We start from the raw sequence: 18582 nt of genomic DNA on the forward strand, positions 1-18582 counted from the left end.
TCTATAGGCTATGCTATGCAATTGCGTGAGAAAACAGAGTTGTGATGGCCTCTTAAAAAGAGGATCCCATCAGCTTTCTATAGGCGAGTCTTACTATATTTATTTCTCAACTTTCCTAATATTAAGCACATTGCTTCACTTTACAACCAGATTAGCCTACCTGGCTGGCATGAAAATAATCCACGATTTAAATTGAGAATAGTCTGATGGGTAAGAATATTATCACTTGTGAATGAGGCCCAGCGTGTGCAGTCTAAGGCAAGAAACATGCATTTACAACTCTTTCCTAATCATAGTTGCATGCATCATGTAGCCTAGCCCATAGGCCTATATGTTTTGATAAGGTTTGTGACTGATAACTCCAAACGTAGGCTATATGCCTAGGACCCCTGGAACATTGTTAGAGAGCACATAGGCTACAGAGACGTAGGCTATAGGCCTAGGACCCCTGGAACATGGTTACATTTACATTTACATTTTAGTCATTTAGCAGACGCTCTTATCCAGAGCGACATACAGTTAGTGAGTGCATACATTATTTTTTTTTTTTTTCATACTGGCCCCCCGTGGGAATTGAACCCACAACCCTGGCGTTGCAAACGCCATGCTCTACCAACTGAGCTACATCCCTGCCGGCCATTCCCTCCCCTACCCTGGACGACGCTGGGCCAATTGTGCGCCGCCCCATGGGTAGAGAGCACAGAGGCTACAGAGACGTAGGCTATAGGCCTAGGATGCCTGGAACATGGTTAGAGAGCACATAGGCTACAGAGCCTAGTGAAACATGTGGTCTTATAAGCCCAGTCATTGCGCAATCACGTGTGAAAACAGAGTTTTGACTGGCCACTATTCAAAAGAGAATCCCAGCTTTCTCGTGCTGCTATATTTATTGCAAAAATTAAGCAAATGGATCTGCTTTATAGGCATATTAAACATTTTACTGTTTTACTACAATATTCGAGTGCAGGGTATGATGCCATTTTTTGTGGGCCATTCTAAATAAAAAAATAATTCCACACATATATTAGTAGGCTATATGTAAAGACCAGATTAAATTGAGAATAGTCTGATGGGTGAGAATATTATAAAGTGCTTGTCAAATTGTGAATGAGAGACTGATGAAGTGTGTGCAGCCTGCGCAAGAAACAGAGCAGAGCAGGCCTTTCATGCTACTTTTTTCATATCATCATTAGTCACCTCATGCAGCCTTAGAATGTATTAGAAATCAAAACATTTAGCCTAACGTTTGCTTCACAACTAGAGTTGCATAAGTAACTCTAAATTAAGCATATACGAGGACCTGTTTCAAATTATCACTTTGTTAACCGCTTAACAAAAAATATTCCCTTGGAAATAATTTGGGATAAATATATTTTCTATTTTATTCAGCTATGTTCAATTGTATTTTTATTACTATAAAATAATATAAAATAATGCCACAGAAATTATAAGCAAATATTGTCTGCTAAATGAACTAGTGTAGCCCACAGCCATATAGCATAGCCAGATCAGGGCCTAACATAAGGATGACTTTTTTTCATACCATAATGTTTCTTTAAACCTGCCTAAAATAAATAATGGATTTATTGTGATGGTGTAGGCTATATTAAATGGATTTAATAGACATCTTAAAATGTAGAAGTTCCAAAGGTCTGCCTCAGTGGCTTGTAGGCTATGCGTGGGAGGCCGAAGATGCTAAATGTGTTTGTTGGTTAAAGGTAAATTACCATGAGACCAGCAGTTATTTCCATGACAGTTACAGGCTGACAAAATGTAATGACCGCCACAGACCTACAGTGAGGGAAAAAAGTATTTGATCCCCTGCTGATTTTGTACGCATGTCAAAAATGTTATAAATTGATTTGCATTTTAATGAGGGAAATAAGTATTTGACCCCTCTCAATCAGAAAGATTTCTGGCTCCCAGGTGTCTTTTATACAGGTAACGAGCTGAGATTAGGAGCACACTCTTAAAGGGAGTGCTCCTAATCTCAGCTTGTTACCTGTATAAAAGACACCTGTCCACAGAAGCAATCAATCAATCAGATTCCAAACTCTCCACCATGGCCAAGACCAGAGCTCTCCAAGGATGTCAGGGACAAGATTGTAGACCTACACAAGGCTGGAATGGGCTACAAGACCATCGCCAAGCAGCTTGGTGAGAAGGTGACAACAGTTGGTGCGATTATTCGCAAATGGAAGAAACACGAAATAATTGTCAATCTCCCTCAGACTGGGGCTCCATGGAAGATCTCACCTCGTGGAGTTGCAATGATCATGAGAACGGTGAGGAATCAGCTCAGAACTACACGGTAGGATCTGGTCAATGATCTCAAGGCAGCTGGGACCATAGTCACCAAGAAAACAATTGGTAACATACTACGCTGTGAAGGACTGTAATCCTGCAGCGCCTGCAAGGTCCCCCTGCTCAAGAAAGCACATATACAGGCCCGTCTGAAGTTTGCCAATGAACATCTGAATGATTCAGAGGAGAACTGGGTGAAAGTGTTGTGGTCTGATGAGACCAAAATTGAGCTCTTTGGCATCAACTCAACTCGCCGTGTTTGGAGGAGGAGGAATGCTGCCTATGACCCCAAGAACACCATCCCCACCGTCAAACATGGAGGTGGAAACATTATGCTTTGGGGGTGTTTTTCTGCTAAGGGGACAGGACAACTTCACCGCATTAAAGGGACGATGGACGGGGCCATGTACCGTCAAATCTTGGGTGAGTACCTCCTTTCCTCAGCCAGGGCATTGAAAATGGGTCGTGGATGGGTATTCCAGCATGACAATGACCCAAAACACACGGCCAAGGCAACAAAGGAGTGGCTCAAGAAGAAGCACATTAAGGTCCTGGAGTGGCCTAGCCAGTCTCCAGACCTTAATCCCATAGAAAATCTGTGGAGGGAGCTGAAGGTTCGAGTTGCCAAACGTCAGCCTTGAAACCTTAATGACTTGGAGAAGATCTGCAAAGAGGAGTGGGACAAAATCCCTCCTGAGATGTGTGCAAACCCGGTGGCCAACTACAAGAAACATCTGACCTCTGTGATTGCCAACAAGGGTTTTGCCACCAAGTACTAAGTCATCTTTTGCAGAGGGGTCAAATACTTATTTCCCTCATTAAAATGCAAATCAATTTATAACATTTTTGACATGTGTTTTTCTGGATTTTTTTGTTGTTATTCTGTCTCTCACTGTTCAAATAAACCTACCATTAAAATTATAGACTGATCATGTCTTTGTCAGGTGGCAAATGTACAAAATCAGCAGTGGATCAAGTGTTCCCTCACTGTATGCAGAGGTAGCCTATTATAGGATTAGCAAGGAATTTAAAGATTGACTTGTGTGCTATTTGTCCTAAGGAGGACATTAGCATTGCCATTGACCACAGCGATTGATTCAGAGTTTAAGTAAAAGTTCATTTCACCCCTGTTCTTCCCTCTGGATGCACTCTGCATGACTAGCCTACTACTTTGTCTAACAGCCGCATCTGTTAAGAGTATGGCCCTTTCAACAGAACTGGGGCTTTTTTGACAGGTATGTATCTGTTCTATAGAACCAACCTTAGCTCTTTACCCCCTCCCTCCCTCCTGCAGCTGGGGACCTTTGAGAAGGGCCCTGAGGGGGGAGGTCAAAGTCCTCATATGGCTCCCTTCAACCAGAAACATGAGGACAAATGCTTACAACCCGCTCCACCCTCTAGCACCAACCACCACATTGTACCGGTCAAAACATACAACATGGCCCGGTTTAGACCAGATCAGAACTAGAGAAGAAGAAGCTCTGCTTTCTCAAATGTTTTGTCTGGAATTTTGGATGATCTATACCATGCACTTCCTGCCTCTGTCTGTGATGATGGCTCCCGAAGGAAGACAGTGAGTAGTGGGGCGTGCACAGACCATCGATCCATCCTCCATCATCAGGCCATCTGTCTCCTGGCTGCTGTCTTCTGGGATTAATGTTTTCCTCTGACAGCTCTTTAGCACGGCTCTATGAGCCTGGCCTGGCACTCCAGATTAGCACAGATCTATGTGGTGGAGCACAGCGCAGTATCGCGTGAGAGAGGGAGGGCTCTCTTCTAATTTCTCTCACTGTATAAGTACAGTGCCTTGCAAAAGTATTCATCCCCTAAATAAGATCTGGTGCAACCAATTACCTTCAGAAGTCACTTAATTAGTTAGATTGCACACAGGTGGACTTCATTTAAGTGTCACATGATCTCAGGTATATATACACCTGTTCTGAAAGGCCCCAATCTGCAACACCACCAAGCAAGCGGCACCATGAAGACCAAGGAGCTCTCAAAACAGGTGGGCTTTATGGAAGAGTGGCCAGAAAAAAGCCATTGCTTAAAGAAAAAAATAAGCAAACACATTTGGTGTTCGCCAAAAGGCATGTGGGAGACTCCCCAAACATATGGAAGAAGGTACTCTGGTCATATGAGACTAAAATTGAGCTTTTTGGCCATCAACGAAAACGTTATGTCTGGCGCAAACCCAACACCTCTCATCACCCAGAGAACACCATCCCCACAGTGAAGCATGGTGGTGGCAGCATCATGCTGTGGGGATGTTTTTCATCGGCAGCGACTGGGAAACTGGTCAGAATTGAAGGAATGATGGACGGCGCTAAATACAGGGAAATTCTTGAGGGAAACCTGTTTCAGTCTTCCAGAGATTTGAGACTGGGACGGAGGTTCACCTTCCAGCAGGACAATGACCCTAAGCATACTGCTAAAGCAACACTTGAGTGGTTTAAGGGGAAACATTTAAATGTCTTGGAATGGCCTAGTCAAAGCCCAGACCTCAATCCAATTGAGAATCTGTGGTATGATTTAAGATTAAGATTGCTGTACACCAGCAGAACCCATCCAACTTGAAGGAGCTGGAGCAGTTTTGCCTTGAAGAATGGGCAAAAATCCCAGTGGCTAGATGAGCCAAACTTATAGAGACATACCCCAAGAGACTTGCAGCTGTAATTGCTGCAAAAGGTGGCTCCACAAAGTATTCACTTTGGGGGGGTGAATAGTAATGCACGCTCAAGTTCTTGTTTGTTTCACAAAAAAAATTTTTTTGCATCTTCAAAGTGGTAGGCATGTTGTGTAAATCAAATGATACAACCCCCCCCCAAAATCAATTTTAATTCCAGGTTGTAAGGCAACAAAATAGGAAAAATGCCAAGGGGGGGAATACTTTCGCAAGTCACTGTAAGTAGTGTTTGGAATGATAACAATAATATAATATATACCAACTGAGCTACAAAGAACCACAATAACGATAACAACATTCCTAGCTTGGGCTATTACTCAGTCCCAGTCACTAGCCTGAAAGGGTTTTGTAACATCCGTCTTTGGCAACAACAGTCAAACTGTCTTGACTGACTCAGTCAATCCCATAGCCTGTTGGTTTGGTAACGTCGGTCTTTGGCCTCCCGTTATGTTGGAATGTGGTTGTTGTTTTGTCGTTGCAGACGGAACAAAGCGGCAGTTGAGACGTGTTGATGGGGTCCAGTGGTTAATTAGAATGCTGTTGGAAACTGTCCTCCCCTTCAGGGCCAGACAATGAGAGTGAGTGAGTGAGTGAGTGAGTGAGTGAGTGAGTGAGTGAGTGAGTGAGTGAGAGAGGATGGTTCCTATAGTCCTAACAATAGAGGCATCCAGGGCCAGCTGTCATATGTCATTACGTGAGATGGCACAGCATCGTTACTCATCTCCCAATCTTCTCTTGATATTGGCACAGTCTGTTCCCAGATGACCCCGGTGGAACAATGGAGCGATGCGCCAGCCGCACATTCCTCAGCCGCATGCTTTGCTCCATAATGGCTGCCGTGGATGGTTCAGCTAATGCTGCCACCACCTCCTCAGTTCTGCCCCCAACCCTCCATATTATATTTTTATCTGTTATGGGCTGTGAAGTGGAGCATGGTGGGTGCAGTTAGTAATGGTGCTCTCTGTGTGCCAGCCCCAGCCAGGTCTGTCTGCTGAAGTGGAGAGATAGACAGAACAGGTGTCAGGGAGAGATGGAGGTGGAGATGGCCCCAGGTTGGGTTGGTAGAGAGACTGTGGGAGATGTCGGCCCACTCATTCATGCAGTGTAGTGGCTGGCTGTTAGGGGGACTCAGCCAGGCTTCTGTTATGTGTGTCAGTAAGACCTCAGTAAGAGCCAATGACTTAAAAGGTGCACTTACATTTTTTCTACTAATGAATCATGGTATTGTTCCGTATTCACCAAAGTAGCTTGAAGTACTTTTATGTCTCCCAACTGCAATGTTATTATCTGCACCCAAGCTCAGTCTGTACCCCTTTGTCGAGTGGGAGAACATGTCTATTTGAAGAATGACGCTCCCATTTTATAATAATAATAATGTGCCATTTAGCAGACGCTTTTATCCAAAGTGACTTACAGTAATGCGTGCATTTTTTTTTTTTTAATGTTTTTTTTTTTGTGTATGGGTGGTCCCGGGGATCGAACCCACTACCTTGGCGTTACAAGCGCCGTGCTCTACCAGCTGAGCTACAGAGGACCACAGTCATCCCTGTGTTGACGAATCACAGCGTATATTTTCATAGCTGCACCTTTGGCTACAACCGTCACTACAGTCTGAGCCTGTATTTATTTCCCTATGACTGGTGCTGCTCTGGGTTGCCGTGGGTTACCAACTGACGTCCTGAGAGGATAGGGAGGCCCTCGGTCCTTTTGACAGATTGGCGGGTCAGGGGATGGACAAAAGCCGATTTTCCCTCAAAATGTGAATGTGTAGACGAGTTTGCACGCAATAAACCCAGCTAAGGTTCTCAAAGTTAAGCAAACAAAGCCTGTTGACACAGACCTCCTTTAGCTTCCCAGATTCTTTCCATCATACTTCAGTACAGTTAAGAGACGCTTTAAGCCAATAAGATTCCTTCTTCTTTCCGGCGAGACCCTCCCCTCTCTGTCCCTGTGCATCTGGTGCCGATGGGGGATTGTTCCTGTCTGTGAAAGAGTGGACAGTGAGCTGTGTGGGTGTGTGTGCGCACTCCTCCACCACTGACTGTGGCCTTAAGGGCCTGCAGGGAGTGTTTGGGGTCACCAAGCAGCCAGCTAACATTCCAGAATTCAGTGTTCTAGAGCTCATTCCTCAGTCTGCCTTCCAAGCATTCAAACTCCCCCTATCACCTCTCCCGCTCTCCCTTCCTTTCTTCCTCTCTCTATCAAGTCTCTCTTCCTTTCTTCCCCTCTCTATCAAGTCTCTCTTCCTTTCTTCCCCTCTCTATCAAGTCTCTCTTCCTTTCTTCCCCTCTCTATCAAGTCTCTCTTCCTTTCTTCCCCTCTCTATCAAGTCTCTCTTCCTTTCTTCCCCTCTCTATCAAGTCTCCCTTTCTTTGTCGTGCCTTTTCTCTCTCTTATCACCTCTCCTCTGCAGCCACTCACACGCCACGTCTCTGAAAGGTCATTGGGAGCTAGTTGAGGCTGGTGGCCTCTGAGCCTGGAGTGTGAGGCCCTCCTGTAGCTCAGTTGGTGGAGCATGGCGCTTGCAATGCAAGGGTTGTGGGTTCGATTCCCACGGGGGGCCAGTATGAAAAATGTATGCACTCACTAATTGTAAGTCGCTCTGGATAAGAGCGTCTGCTAAATGACTAAAATATCAATTGGATCACTAAAAAAAATGAGTAGGAGTATAGGACACATTTGAATGCCCCTTTGTATGTACATCATATTAGTGTCATTAACCGTCCAGCCAGGAGTCACAGGAGACTGAAGAAGACTGGAGAGGGGTCTCTTTCTTTCTCTCTCTGTCTCTCTTTCCTCCATGTTCTCATGTCACTCATGTTAAAACCTAACAGGCTGATAATGGCCTCCCTAGCGCTAATGAAGGTCAGAGGATACACTGAGTCCTGGCTGGTCTACTCTGTCTACTCTATAATGAGAAGAAGATTATTTCTTATCACATCTCTGTCTAGAGACATTAAAGAGAGACTTTAATGTCATGTGTGTTCATGTGCAGACTTGTGTTCATGTGCATTTAAATGGGAAATATTGAGCTACTGTGTCTCTGTGTGTCTCTGTGTCTCTCTCTGTGTGTCTCTGTGTCTCTCTCTGTGTGTCTCTGTGTCTCTCTCTGTGTGTCTCTGTGTCTCTCTCTGTGTCTCTCTCTGTGTGTCTCTGTGTGTCTCTGTGTCTCTCTCTGTGTGTCTCTGTGTCTCTCTCTGTGTGTCTCTGTGTCTCTCTCTGTGTGTCTCTGTGTCTCTCTCTGTGTGTCTCTCTCTGTGTGTCTCTGTGTCTCTCTCTGTGTGTCTCTGTGTGTCTGTGTGTCTCTGTGTCTCTCTGTGTGTCTCTGTGTCTCTCTCTGTGTCTCTCTCTGTGTGTCTCTGTGTGTCTCTCTGTGTGTCTCTGTGTCTCTCTCTGTGTGTCTCTGTGTCTCTCTCTGTGTGTCTCTGTGTCTATCTCTGTGTCTCTCTCTGTGTGTCTCTGTGTGTTTCTTTGTATGTGTGTGTTTTTGTTTCTCGTCTGTATGTTGTTGTGGACAGTTATTCCCAGACTCATGCTTCACTCTACCAATGTCCCAAGCACGTTTCACAATAAAACCAAAGTAGAACCACTAGCTAGATGTATTTAGAGTTATTTGCACTACTCCTCAAAAGTGGTCAGGAGAACTCCAGAGAAAAGACAGACCAACTTAGAAGAAAAGCTTTCAAAGAAAAGCTATAGTCCACCCACCATATTGTGGTGTGGAAATGACCTTAATCACAGTGTGTCTATATGTCCGTGGTCAGAACAAGGCACTGGACACCCGTGAGATGGTGTACAGTACCATGGGCACTCGCTCACACAAACACACACATGGACCAGGGCTCCCCAAGCTGCAGTCTAAAATTATAGCTGGGCCTACTGTGCAATCACAAGCATACAGGCTGCAGGCTCAGAGCCCAGAGCCAAACAGCACAGCAGCTCTCTCTCTCGCTCTCGCTCTCTCTCTGTGGCTAACATGGCTCCTGTCTTCTCTCTCCAGAATACACCAGTAAACCTAATTAGCACTGCTACTTCTCCCAGCACACATGTGTCTCTATTCTCGATTCCACAGCCCCTTTGCCTAGAGTTTGTATTGAGAGGCATTGTACTTGTTGTGAGTGCTCTAACCCCAAGTATTTTGGAAGGTAATGGATGGAGGGTGTTTAAGGATGGGGTAACCTGCCAATGTGTGTGTGGAGCACGTCACAGGGGTTTGTCCCAAAGTGAACTGGGGTGTACTGTGTTCAGGTTTGCCTCCTCAGCCGAGAGTGGAGGTGTGGAGATGGAGGGCTGAGAGTGAAGGTGTGGAGATGGAGGGCTGAGAGTGGAGGTGTGGAGATGGAGGGCTGAGAGTGGAGGTGAGGAGATGGAGGGCTGAGAGTGGAGGTGAGGAGATGGAGGGCTGAGAGTGGAGGTAAGGAGATGGAGGGCTGAGAGTGGAGGTGAGGAGATGGAGGGCTGAGAGTGGAGGTGTGGAGATGGAGGGCTGAGAGTGGAGGTGTGGAGATGGAGGGCTGAGAGTGGAGGTGTGGAGATGGAGGGCTGAGAGTGGAGATGGAGAGCTGAGAGTGGAGGTGTGGAGATGGAGGGCTGACAGTGGAGGTGAGGAGATGGAGGGCTGACAGTGGAGGTGAGGAGATGGAGGGCTGAGAGTGGAGGTGTGGTGACGGAAGGCTGAGAGTGGAGGTGTGGAGATGGAGGGCTGAGAGTGGAGGTGTGGAGATGGAGGGCTGAGAGTGGAGGTGTGGAGATGGAGGGCTGAGAGTGGAGGTGTGGAGATGGAGGGCTGAGAGTGGAGGTGTGGAGATGGAGGGCTGAGAGTGGAGGTGTGGAGATGGAGGGCTGAGAGTGGAGGTGTGGAGATGGAGGCCTGAGAGTGGAGGTGTGGTGACTGAAGGCTGAGAGTGGAGGTGTGGAGATGGAGGGCTGAGAGTGGAGGTGTGGAGATGGAGGGCTGAGAGTGGAGGTGTGGTGATGGAGGGCTGAGAGTGGAGGTGTGGAGATGGAGGGCTGAGAGTGGAGGTGTGGTGACGGAAGGCTGAGAGTGGAGGTGTGGAGATGGAAGGCTGAGAGTGGAGGTGTGGAGATGGAGGGCTGAGAGTGGAGGTGTGGAGATGGAGGGCTGAGAGTGGAGGTGTGGTGATGGAGGCCTGAGAGTGGAGGTGTGGTGACGGAATGCTGAGAGTGAAGGTGTGGAGATGGAGGGCTGAGAGTGGAGATGGAGGGCTGAGAGTGGAGATGGAGGTCTGAGAGTGTAGGTGTGGAGATGGAGGGCTGAGAGTGGAGGTGTGGAGATGGAGGGCTGAGAGGGGAGGTGTGGAGATGGAGGGTTGAGAGTGGAGGTGTGGTGATGGAGGGTTGAGAGTGGAGGTGTGGAGATGGAGGGCTGAGAGTGGAGGTGTGGAGATGGAGGGTTACTGCAGATGATGCCCCTTCTTTCAGTCGCCTTACAGTACTACGACAGACAACATCTTCAGGGATGAGCCAAAGCCTGGGAGATGGGATGTAGACAGCCATGTACAGTTGAAGTCTGAAGTTTACATACACCTTAGCCAACTACATTTAATTTCAGTTTTTCACAATTTCTGACATTTAATCCTGGTAAAAATTCCCTGTCTTAGGTCAGTTAGGATCACCACTTTATTTTAAGAATGTGAAATGTCAGAATAATAGTAGAGAGAATGATTTATTTCAGCTTTTATTTCTTTCATCACATTCCCAGTGGGTCAGAAGTTTACATACACTCAATTAGTATTTGGTAGCATTGCCTTTAAATTGTTTAACTTGAGTCAAACGTTTCGGGTAGCCTTCCACAAGCTTCCCACAATAAGTTGGGTGAATTTTGGCCATTTCCTTCTGACAGAGCTGGTGTAACTGAGTCAGGTTTGTAGGCCTCCTTGCTCGCACACGCTTTTTCAGTTCTGCCCACAAATGTTCTATAGGATTGAGGTCAGTGCTTTGTGATGGCCACTCCAAAAAGTATTTGATCCCCTACTGATGTTGTACGTTTGCCCACTGACAAAGAAATGATCAGTCTATAATTTTAATGGTAGGTTTATTTGAACAGTGAGAGACAGAATAACAACAAAAAAATCCAGAAAAAGGCATGCTATAAATTGATTAGCATTTTAATGAGGGAAATAAGTATTTGACCCCCTCTCAATCAGAAAGATTTCTGGTTCCCAGGTGTCTTTTATACAGGTAACGAGCTGAGATTAGGAGCACACTCTTAAAGGGAGTGCTCCTAATCTCAGTTTGTTACCTGTATAAAAGACACCTGTCCACAGAAGCAATCAATCAGATTCCAAACTCTCCACCATGGCCATGACCAAAGAGCTCTCCAAGGATGTCAGGGACAAGATTGTAGACCTACACAAGGCTGGAATGGGCTACAAGACCATCGCCAAGCAGCTTGGTGAGAAGGTGACAACAGTTGGTGCGATTATTTGCAAATGGAAGAAACACAAAAGAACTGTCAATCTCCCTCGACCTGGGGCTCCATGCAAGATCTCACCTTGTGGAGTTGCAATGATCATGAGAACGGTGAGGAATCAGCCCAGAACTACACGGGAGTATCTTGTCAATGATCTCAAGGCAGCTGGGACCATAATCACCAAGAAAACAATTGGTAACACACTACGCCGTGAAGGACTGAAATCCTGCAGCGCCCGCAAGGTCCCCCTGCTCAAGAAAGCACATATACAGGGCCGTCTGAAGTTTGCCAATGAACATCTGAATGATTCAGAGGAGAACTGGGTGAAAGTGTTGTGGTCAGATGAGACCAAAATCGAGCTCTTTGGCATCAACTCAACTCGCCGTGTTTGCAGGAGGAGGAATGCTGCCTATGACCCCAAGAACACCATCCCCACCGTCAAACATGGAGGTGGAAACATTATGCTTTGGGGGTGTTTTTCTGCTAAGGGTACAGGACAACTTCACCGCATCAAAGGGACGATGGACGGGGCCATGTACCGTCAAATCTTGGGTGAGAACCTCCTTCCCTCAGCCAGGGCATTGAAAATAGGTCGTGGATGGGTATTCCAGCATGACAATGACCCAAAACACACGGCCAAGGCAACAAAGGAGTGGCTCAATAAGAAGCACATTAAGGTCCTGGAGTGGCCTAAGCCAGTCTCCAGACCTTAATCCCATAGAAAATCTGTGGAGGGAGCTGAAGGTTCGAGTTGCCAAACTTTAGCCTCGAAACCTTAATGACTTGGAGAAGATCTGCAAAGAGGAGTGGGACAAAATCCCTCCTGAGATGTGTGCAAACCTGGTGGCCAACTACAAGAAACGTCTGAGCTCTGTGATTGCCAACAAGGGTGTTGCCACCAAGTGGTAAGTCATGTTTTGCAAATCAATTTATAACATTTTTGACATGCGTTTTTCTGGATTTTGTTGTTGTTATTCTGTCTCTCACTGTTCAAATAAACCTACCATTAAAATTATAGACTGATCATGTCTCTGTCAGTGGGCAAACGTACAAAATCAGCAGGGGATCAAATACTTTTTTCCCTCACTGTACCTTGACTTTGTTGTCCTTATGCCAGTTTGCCACAACTTTGGAAGTATGCTTGGGTTCATTGTCCATTTGCGACCAAGCTTTAACTTCCTGACTAATGTTTTGAAATGTTGCTTCAATATATCCACATAATTTTCCTTCCTCATGATGCCATCTATTTTGTGAATTGCACCAGTCCCTCCTGCAGCAAAGCACCCCCACAGCATGATGCTGCCACCCCCGTGCTTCACGGTTGGGATGGTTTTCTTCGTCTTGCAAGCATCCCCCTTTTTCCTCCAAACATAACAATGGTCATTATGGCCAAACAGTTCTATTTTTGTTTCATCAGACCGGAGGACATTTCTCCAAAAAGTACAATCTTTGTCCCCATGTGCAGTTGCAAACCATAGTCTGGCTTTTTTATGGCAGTTTTGGAGCAGTGGCTTCTTCCTTGCTGAGCGGCCTTTCAGGTTATGTCGATATAGGACTTGTTTTACTGTGGATATAGATAGTTTTGGACCTGTTTCCTCCAGCATCTTCACAAGGTCCTTTGCTGTTGTTCACTTTTCGCACCAAAGTACGTTCATCTCTAGGAGACAGAACGCGTCTCCTTCCTGAGCGGTATGACGGCTGCGGGGTCCCATGGTGTTTATACTTGCGTACTATTGTTTCTACAGATGAAAGTGGTACCTTCAGGCGTTTGGAAATTGCTCCCAAGGATGAACCAGACTTGTGGAGGTCTACAATTCTTTTTCTGAGGTCTTGGCTGATTTCTTTTCATTTTCCCATGATGTCAAGCAATGAGGCACTGAGTTTGAAGGTAGGCCTTGAAATACATCCACAGGTACACCTCCAAATGACTCAAATTATGTCAATTAGCCTATCAGAAGCTTCTAAATCCATGAAATCATTTTCTGGAATTTTCCAAGCTGTTTAAAGGCACAGTCAACTTAGTGTATGTAAACTTCTGACCCACTGGAATTGTGATACAGTGAATTATAAGTGAAATAATCTGTCTGTAAACAATTGTTGGAAAAATTACTTGTGTCATGCACAATGTAGATGTCCTAACCGACTTGCCAAAACTATTGTTTGTTAACAAGAAATTTGTGGAGTGGTTGAAAAACGAGTTTCAATGACTCCAACCTAAGTGTATGTAAACTTTGCATTGTGTAATTTGTGTCCTTGTATTGAACATATGGAATGTGTATGTGTGCTTGTGTCAGTACCTGAGTGTGGGTATCTACCAGTGTGTATTAGTGGGCATCTAGGTGTGAGTGAGTGTGTGTGTTGTAGGGCAGGCTATGCTGGCTGTGTTAGCAGCAGCACTGCAGTACAGGGACAGCTTGTTGAAGATCTGAAGTGGGTCATCTAGCTACAGCTACAGTATAGACTAGCTAGCTACCATTCTCTCCCTGAGTGGAGAAGCTGCTGTTCCACAGCCTGGGATGATCCTCCAGAGCAGGGCTTTACCATCAAGATACCTGGCTGGCTGCACACCTACCCAGATAGCTCTACCCTCACCTCCCATGGTATGACACGGTGAGTCTCATGGGTTGGATTTGATATGGCTTATATTGCGGCTTTTGATTTAATTTGATGTATGGATTTTTGCTTGTATCTTCTTGCTCTTTACCATCGGAGCATGTGTTTCATTACGAAGCAGAGAAGTAAAATGCAATTGGGAAAAGCAACTAGGTAGTACATGCGGATCAATCATTTTGTAGTTTTCTTCTTGATCAAGCATATCATCCCTTATGATGAAATTGACTTACAAAATGTCTTTGTATTGGAGTCTTTGTGGTGTTTACTGTTTAAGAGGTTAGAATGATTGTCTTCGTCTAACTGCACAGAGATCACTCACTCATCTCATATCTGGAAGGCAAACACAAGTTTTTGTTGCACGTTTGTTCCATCATAGAGCTGTGTTTGGGACTGTGTCTATCTAATGGACAGGCGTCCAATGGTTGACTTTCTGGCTGCTGTGATATCCTCCGTAGTTGAAATGAGCAGGACAGCCTTGATGATGCAACAATCATCTGCCTTGTCTCCGAGCGTTTCTGTGGTTCTCTGACAGGAGGGTGCTGTGCTTTGAAGGAACACATCTCTCTCATGCCTTTTTCAACTCTGTTTCTGGGCTCCAAGACATTTCATGTCCAAACGTTTGCTGTGTGTGTGTTTGTGTGTCCCGCCTCAGCCTGGCTCTCTGATAGCAGCAAGATGATGCGATACGACAGGTCGTGATTCCAAACACTTACTAATTTCCCAGGCTATGACAACATAATCCTGGTTTGATACATGGGGAGGCAGTTTTTGGTCGTTGCTGCCGGATTGTCGTCAACAGTTTTTTTTTTTAATGGTGTTTCTCACTCCGAGGAGGATAGCTTAGCGTGCTGTAACTGATACCAGTCGTCTATGCAAGAGCTTAGAGCTCAAATAGGCCTACTGTCATGTCTAGTGAATGTGGTCACTGCTTTACTTTTAACTCAGAACTGCATAGTACTCATTCTTCAGATTCAATTCAGAAACAATATTTTCTTCTGATAGAATAATCCAGGGCTGAATAATAATGTTTTGTCATGCACGTCTATAGAGAGAATGGTAAACTAGAACATCACTTACGTTTGTAGTCTAATACTTCAAATGAGTCATGTATGATCCATGTGACGGGCTCCTTCTCTTTACTCAGTTGAATGTCTGGAGGTTTCTGTTGGATGGTTGTGGTAGGAGGATGCCAATGAAAAAGGATTATAACATCCGCCCCCCAACAAGTGCTAGCAAGGGTACTCACGCTGTTGCTGCATACTGGAATAGGATCCCCCTGTCCTCCTCTATCGCTTTGTGTTTTTATGCTGGGTTTAGAACAGGTACTATAAACCCGCTGGCAGCATGCAGGCAGCAGCATCTCAGTAATGTGAGAGATGTAAGGACCTTGCAGACATATGGGGCTTGGAATTCCACTGAAGTGTTCCCTAATCTCCACAACATGGGAGGAATTTGTAGGCCTTGTTTGTTCGATAGAAGATGGCAGCCTGTGCTTCTGCAGTGCACCAAGTGGGTCTTGGTTTGGCACACAGTGTTTGCTGCAGATCAGTGGGACACTGACTGGAATAATTTTTTTTGGGGGGACTGGAAGAGTTTGGAGGAAGATGGCGCTGCAGTGGATAGCAGCCGCTTTACGGGCTATTTTGTGTGTTTTTTTACGCTGATCTTAACTTTTTAAGAAAACAGCTTCTAGACATCAGAACAGCAATCCCTAACCTCAATTTGGCCAGAGGTTTTTACTTCAATGAGCCGGCATCCTGACGAGACTACGTCGGCGAGCAAATAGACCGCCAATGCCCTCTGTTCTATTGGCAAACTGGATGAGCTCCATTCAAGACTATCCTATCAACGGGAACGGAAAAAAACGGTAATATCCTATGTTTCTCAGAGTTGTGGCTGAACGAGGACATGGATATATACAGTACCTTCAGAAAGTATTCACACTCCTTGACTTTTTCCACATTTTGTTGTCTTACAAGAAAGTGGGATTAAAATGGATTTAATTGTCATGTTTTGTCAACGATCTACAAAAAATACTCTTAACATTCAAAGTGGAAGAACAATTTTAACATTTGTAAAAAATTCATTAAAAACAAAACTCTATATCTTGATTAGATAAGTATTCAACCCCCTGAGTCAATAAATGTTAGAATCACCTTTGGCAGCGTTTACAGGTGTGTCTTTCTTGCCAGGTGCTCAGTTTGGTCGGACAGCCAGCTCTAGGCAGTGTCTGGTTAGTTCCATATTTTTTCAATTTTCCATTTCCCCTGTGCTCTTGGAAACTTTCAATACTCTAGAAATTGTTTTATATCCTTCCCCAGATATATGCCTCATCACAATTATATCTCTGAGATCAACGGACAGTTCCTAAACTTCATGGTATAGTTTCTGCTCTGACATGCACTGTCAACTGTGAGACCTTATATAGACAGGTGTTTCTTTCTAAATCATGTCCAAACTATTTAATTGGGCACAGGTGGACTCCAATCAAGTTGGAGTGACATCTCAAGGATAATCAAAGAAAATTGAATGCACCTGAGCTCTATTTGAAGTGTCATAGCAAAGGAGTGGACACCTGCTCATTCCAAAATCATTGGCTTTAATATAGAGTTAGTCCCCCCTTTGCTGCTATAACAGCTTCCACTCTTCTGGGAAGGCTTTCCACTAGATGTTGGAACGTTACTGCGGGGACTTGCTTCCATTCAGCCAAAAGAGCATTAGTGAGGTCGGGCACTGATGTTGGGCGATAAGGCCTGGCTCGCAGTCGGCGTTACAATTCATCCCAAAGGTGTTCGATGGGGTTGAGGTCAGGGCTCTGTGCAGGCCAGTCAAGTTCTTCCACACTGATCTCGACAAACCATTTCTGTATGGACCTCGCTTTGTGCACGGGGGCATTGACATGCTGAAACAGGAACGGGCCTTCCCCAAACTGTTGCCACAAAGTTGGAAGCACAGAATCGTCTAGAATGTCATTGTATGCTGTAGTGTTAAGATTTCCCTTCACTGGAACTAAGGGGCCAAGCCCAAACCATGCAAAACAGCCCCAGACCGTTATTTCTCCTCCACCAAACTTTACAGTTCGGGCAGGTATCGTTCTCCTGGCATCCGCCAAACCCAGATACGTCCTTCGGACTGCCAGATGGTGAAGCGTGATTCATCACTCCAGAGAACGGTTTTCCACTGCTTCAGAGTCCAATGGTGGCGAGCTTTACACAACTCCTGCCGACACTTGGCATCGCGCATGGTGATCTTAGGCTTGTGTGCGGCTGCTTGGCCATGGAAACCCATTTCAGCACTCGGCGGTCCCGTTCTTTGAGCTTGTGTGGCCTACCACTTCGCGGCTGAGCCGTTGTTGCTCCTGGACGTTTCCACTTCACAATAATAGCACTTACAGTTGACCGGGCAGCTCTAGCAAGGCAGAAATTTGATGAATTGACTTGTTGGAAAGGTGGCATCCTATAACGGTGCCACGTTGAAAGTCACTGAGCTCTTCAATACGGGCCATTCTACTGCCAATGTCTATGGAGATTGAATGGCTGTGTGCTCAATTTATACACCTGGCAGCAACGGGTGTGGCTGAAATAGCCGAATCCACTAATTTGAAGGGGTGTCCACATACGTTTGGTCATGTAGTGTATTTAAAGGAGATATTTCTGTATTTCATTTTCAATACATTTGCAAACATTTCTAAAAACATGTTTTCACTTTGTCATTATCGGGTATTGTGTGTAAAAACGATTTAATCCATTTTGAATTCAGCCTGTAACACAACAAAATGTGGAATAATTCAAGGGGTATGAAGGCACTGTATATATACATATTTGTATTATTATTTTTTGGGGGTTGGGATCCCCCCGGAGGTATGGCCCTCCAGAAATGATATGAAATCATAAAATCATTTGAATTACAGGAAATTAGCTTTAAAGCTGCAACATTTTCTCTCAGCCTCATGGCAAAATGCGTAGAATAGCAGGAAATTAGCTCAAGTATTCTTAATAGTAGGGACAATCCTTGTCCAGCAGGGAAACTTTATTTTTATACAAAAAAATACATATTTTGTTGCATTATTTGAGCTTAAAATATACATGTAGGGGAATTTCATAAGGAACATATTTTTGGGGGGGAATTTTCTAAATATTTTCAATATTATTCATTTCCATGTCGGCTCTATACCTGAAAATGCCCTTGTCCGGAGCAAAGGATCCCAATTTCAAACTCTCCAAAAAAGTGTTTAAAATTATCTTATGTAGTTTCTTGCAATAGCCCTCTGTGACTTTTAAATAATATTTCTCTCAAAACTGTGATTCCTAAAAGATGTGTCCGGAGATTTGGTCAACTCTGTCAGATTTGTTTAAAATACTAAATGAATCAGGAATGAGCAGGGTCAGCTTATTACATGTAGTGCAACAAGACCACTCATGGTCTGTAAAGTTCTCTACTTTTGATAGATTTAAACAAACAATATTGGAATCACCATGGTCACAACCATAAACGGTCAACTCCATCTGCCTGATAGATTACGATAGAATATGAATTTTGGTTCAAA

At 44.9% G+C, this 18582-nt stretch overlaps 1 protein-coding gene across 3 annotated transcripts in view; it reads left to right on the forward strand.

Moving 5' to 3' along the window:
• Nucleotides 1-18582, forward strand: part of LOC311144835 (splicing regulator ARVCF-like) — a 259175-nt gene that overhangs the window by 121583 nt on the left and 119010 nt on the right. The window lies entirely within an intron of this gene.

This window comes from Coregonus lavaretus (assembly GCF_964263955.1).
Source record: "Coregonus lavaretus genome assembly, chromosome: 17".
In the NCBI taxonomy this organism is placed as follows: Eukaryota; Metazoa; Chordata; class Actinopteri; order Salmoniformes; family Salmonidae; genus Coregonus; species Coregonus lavaretus.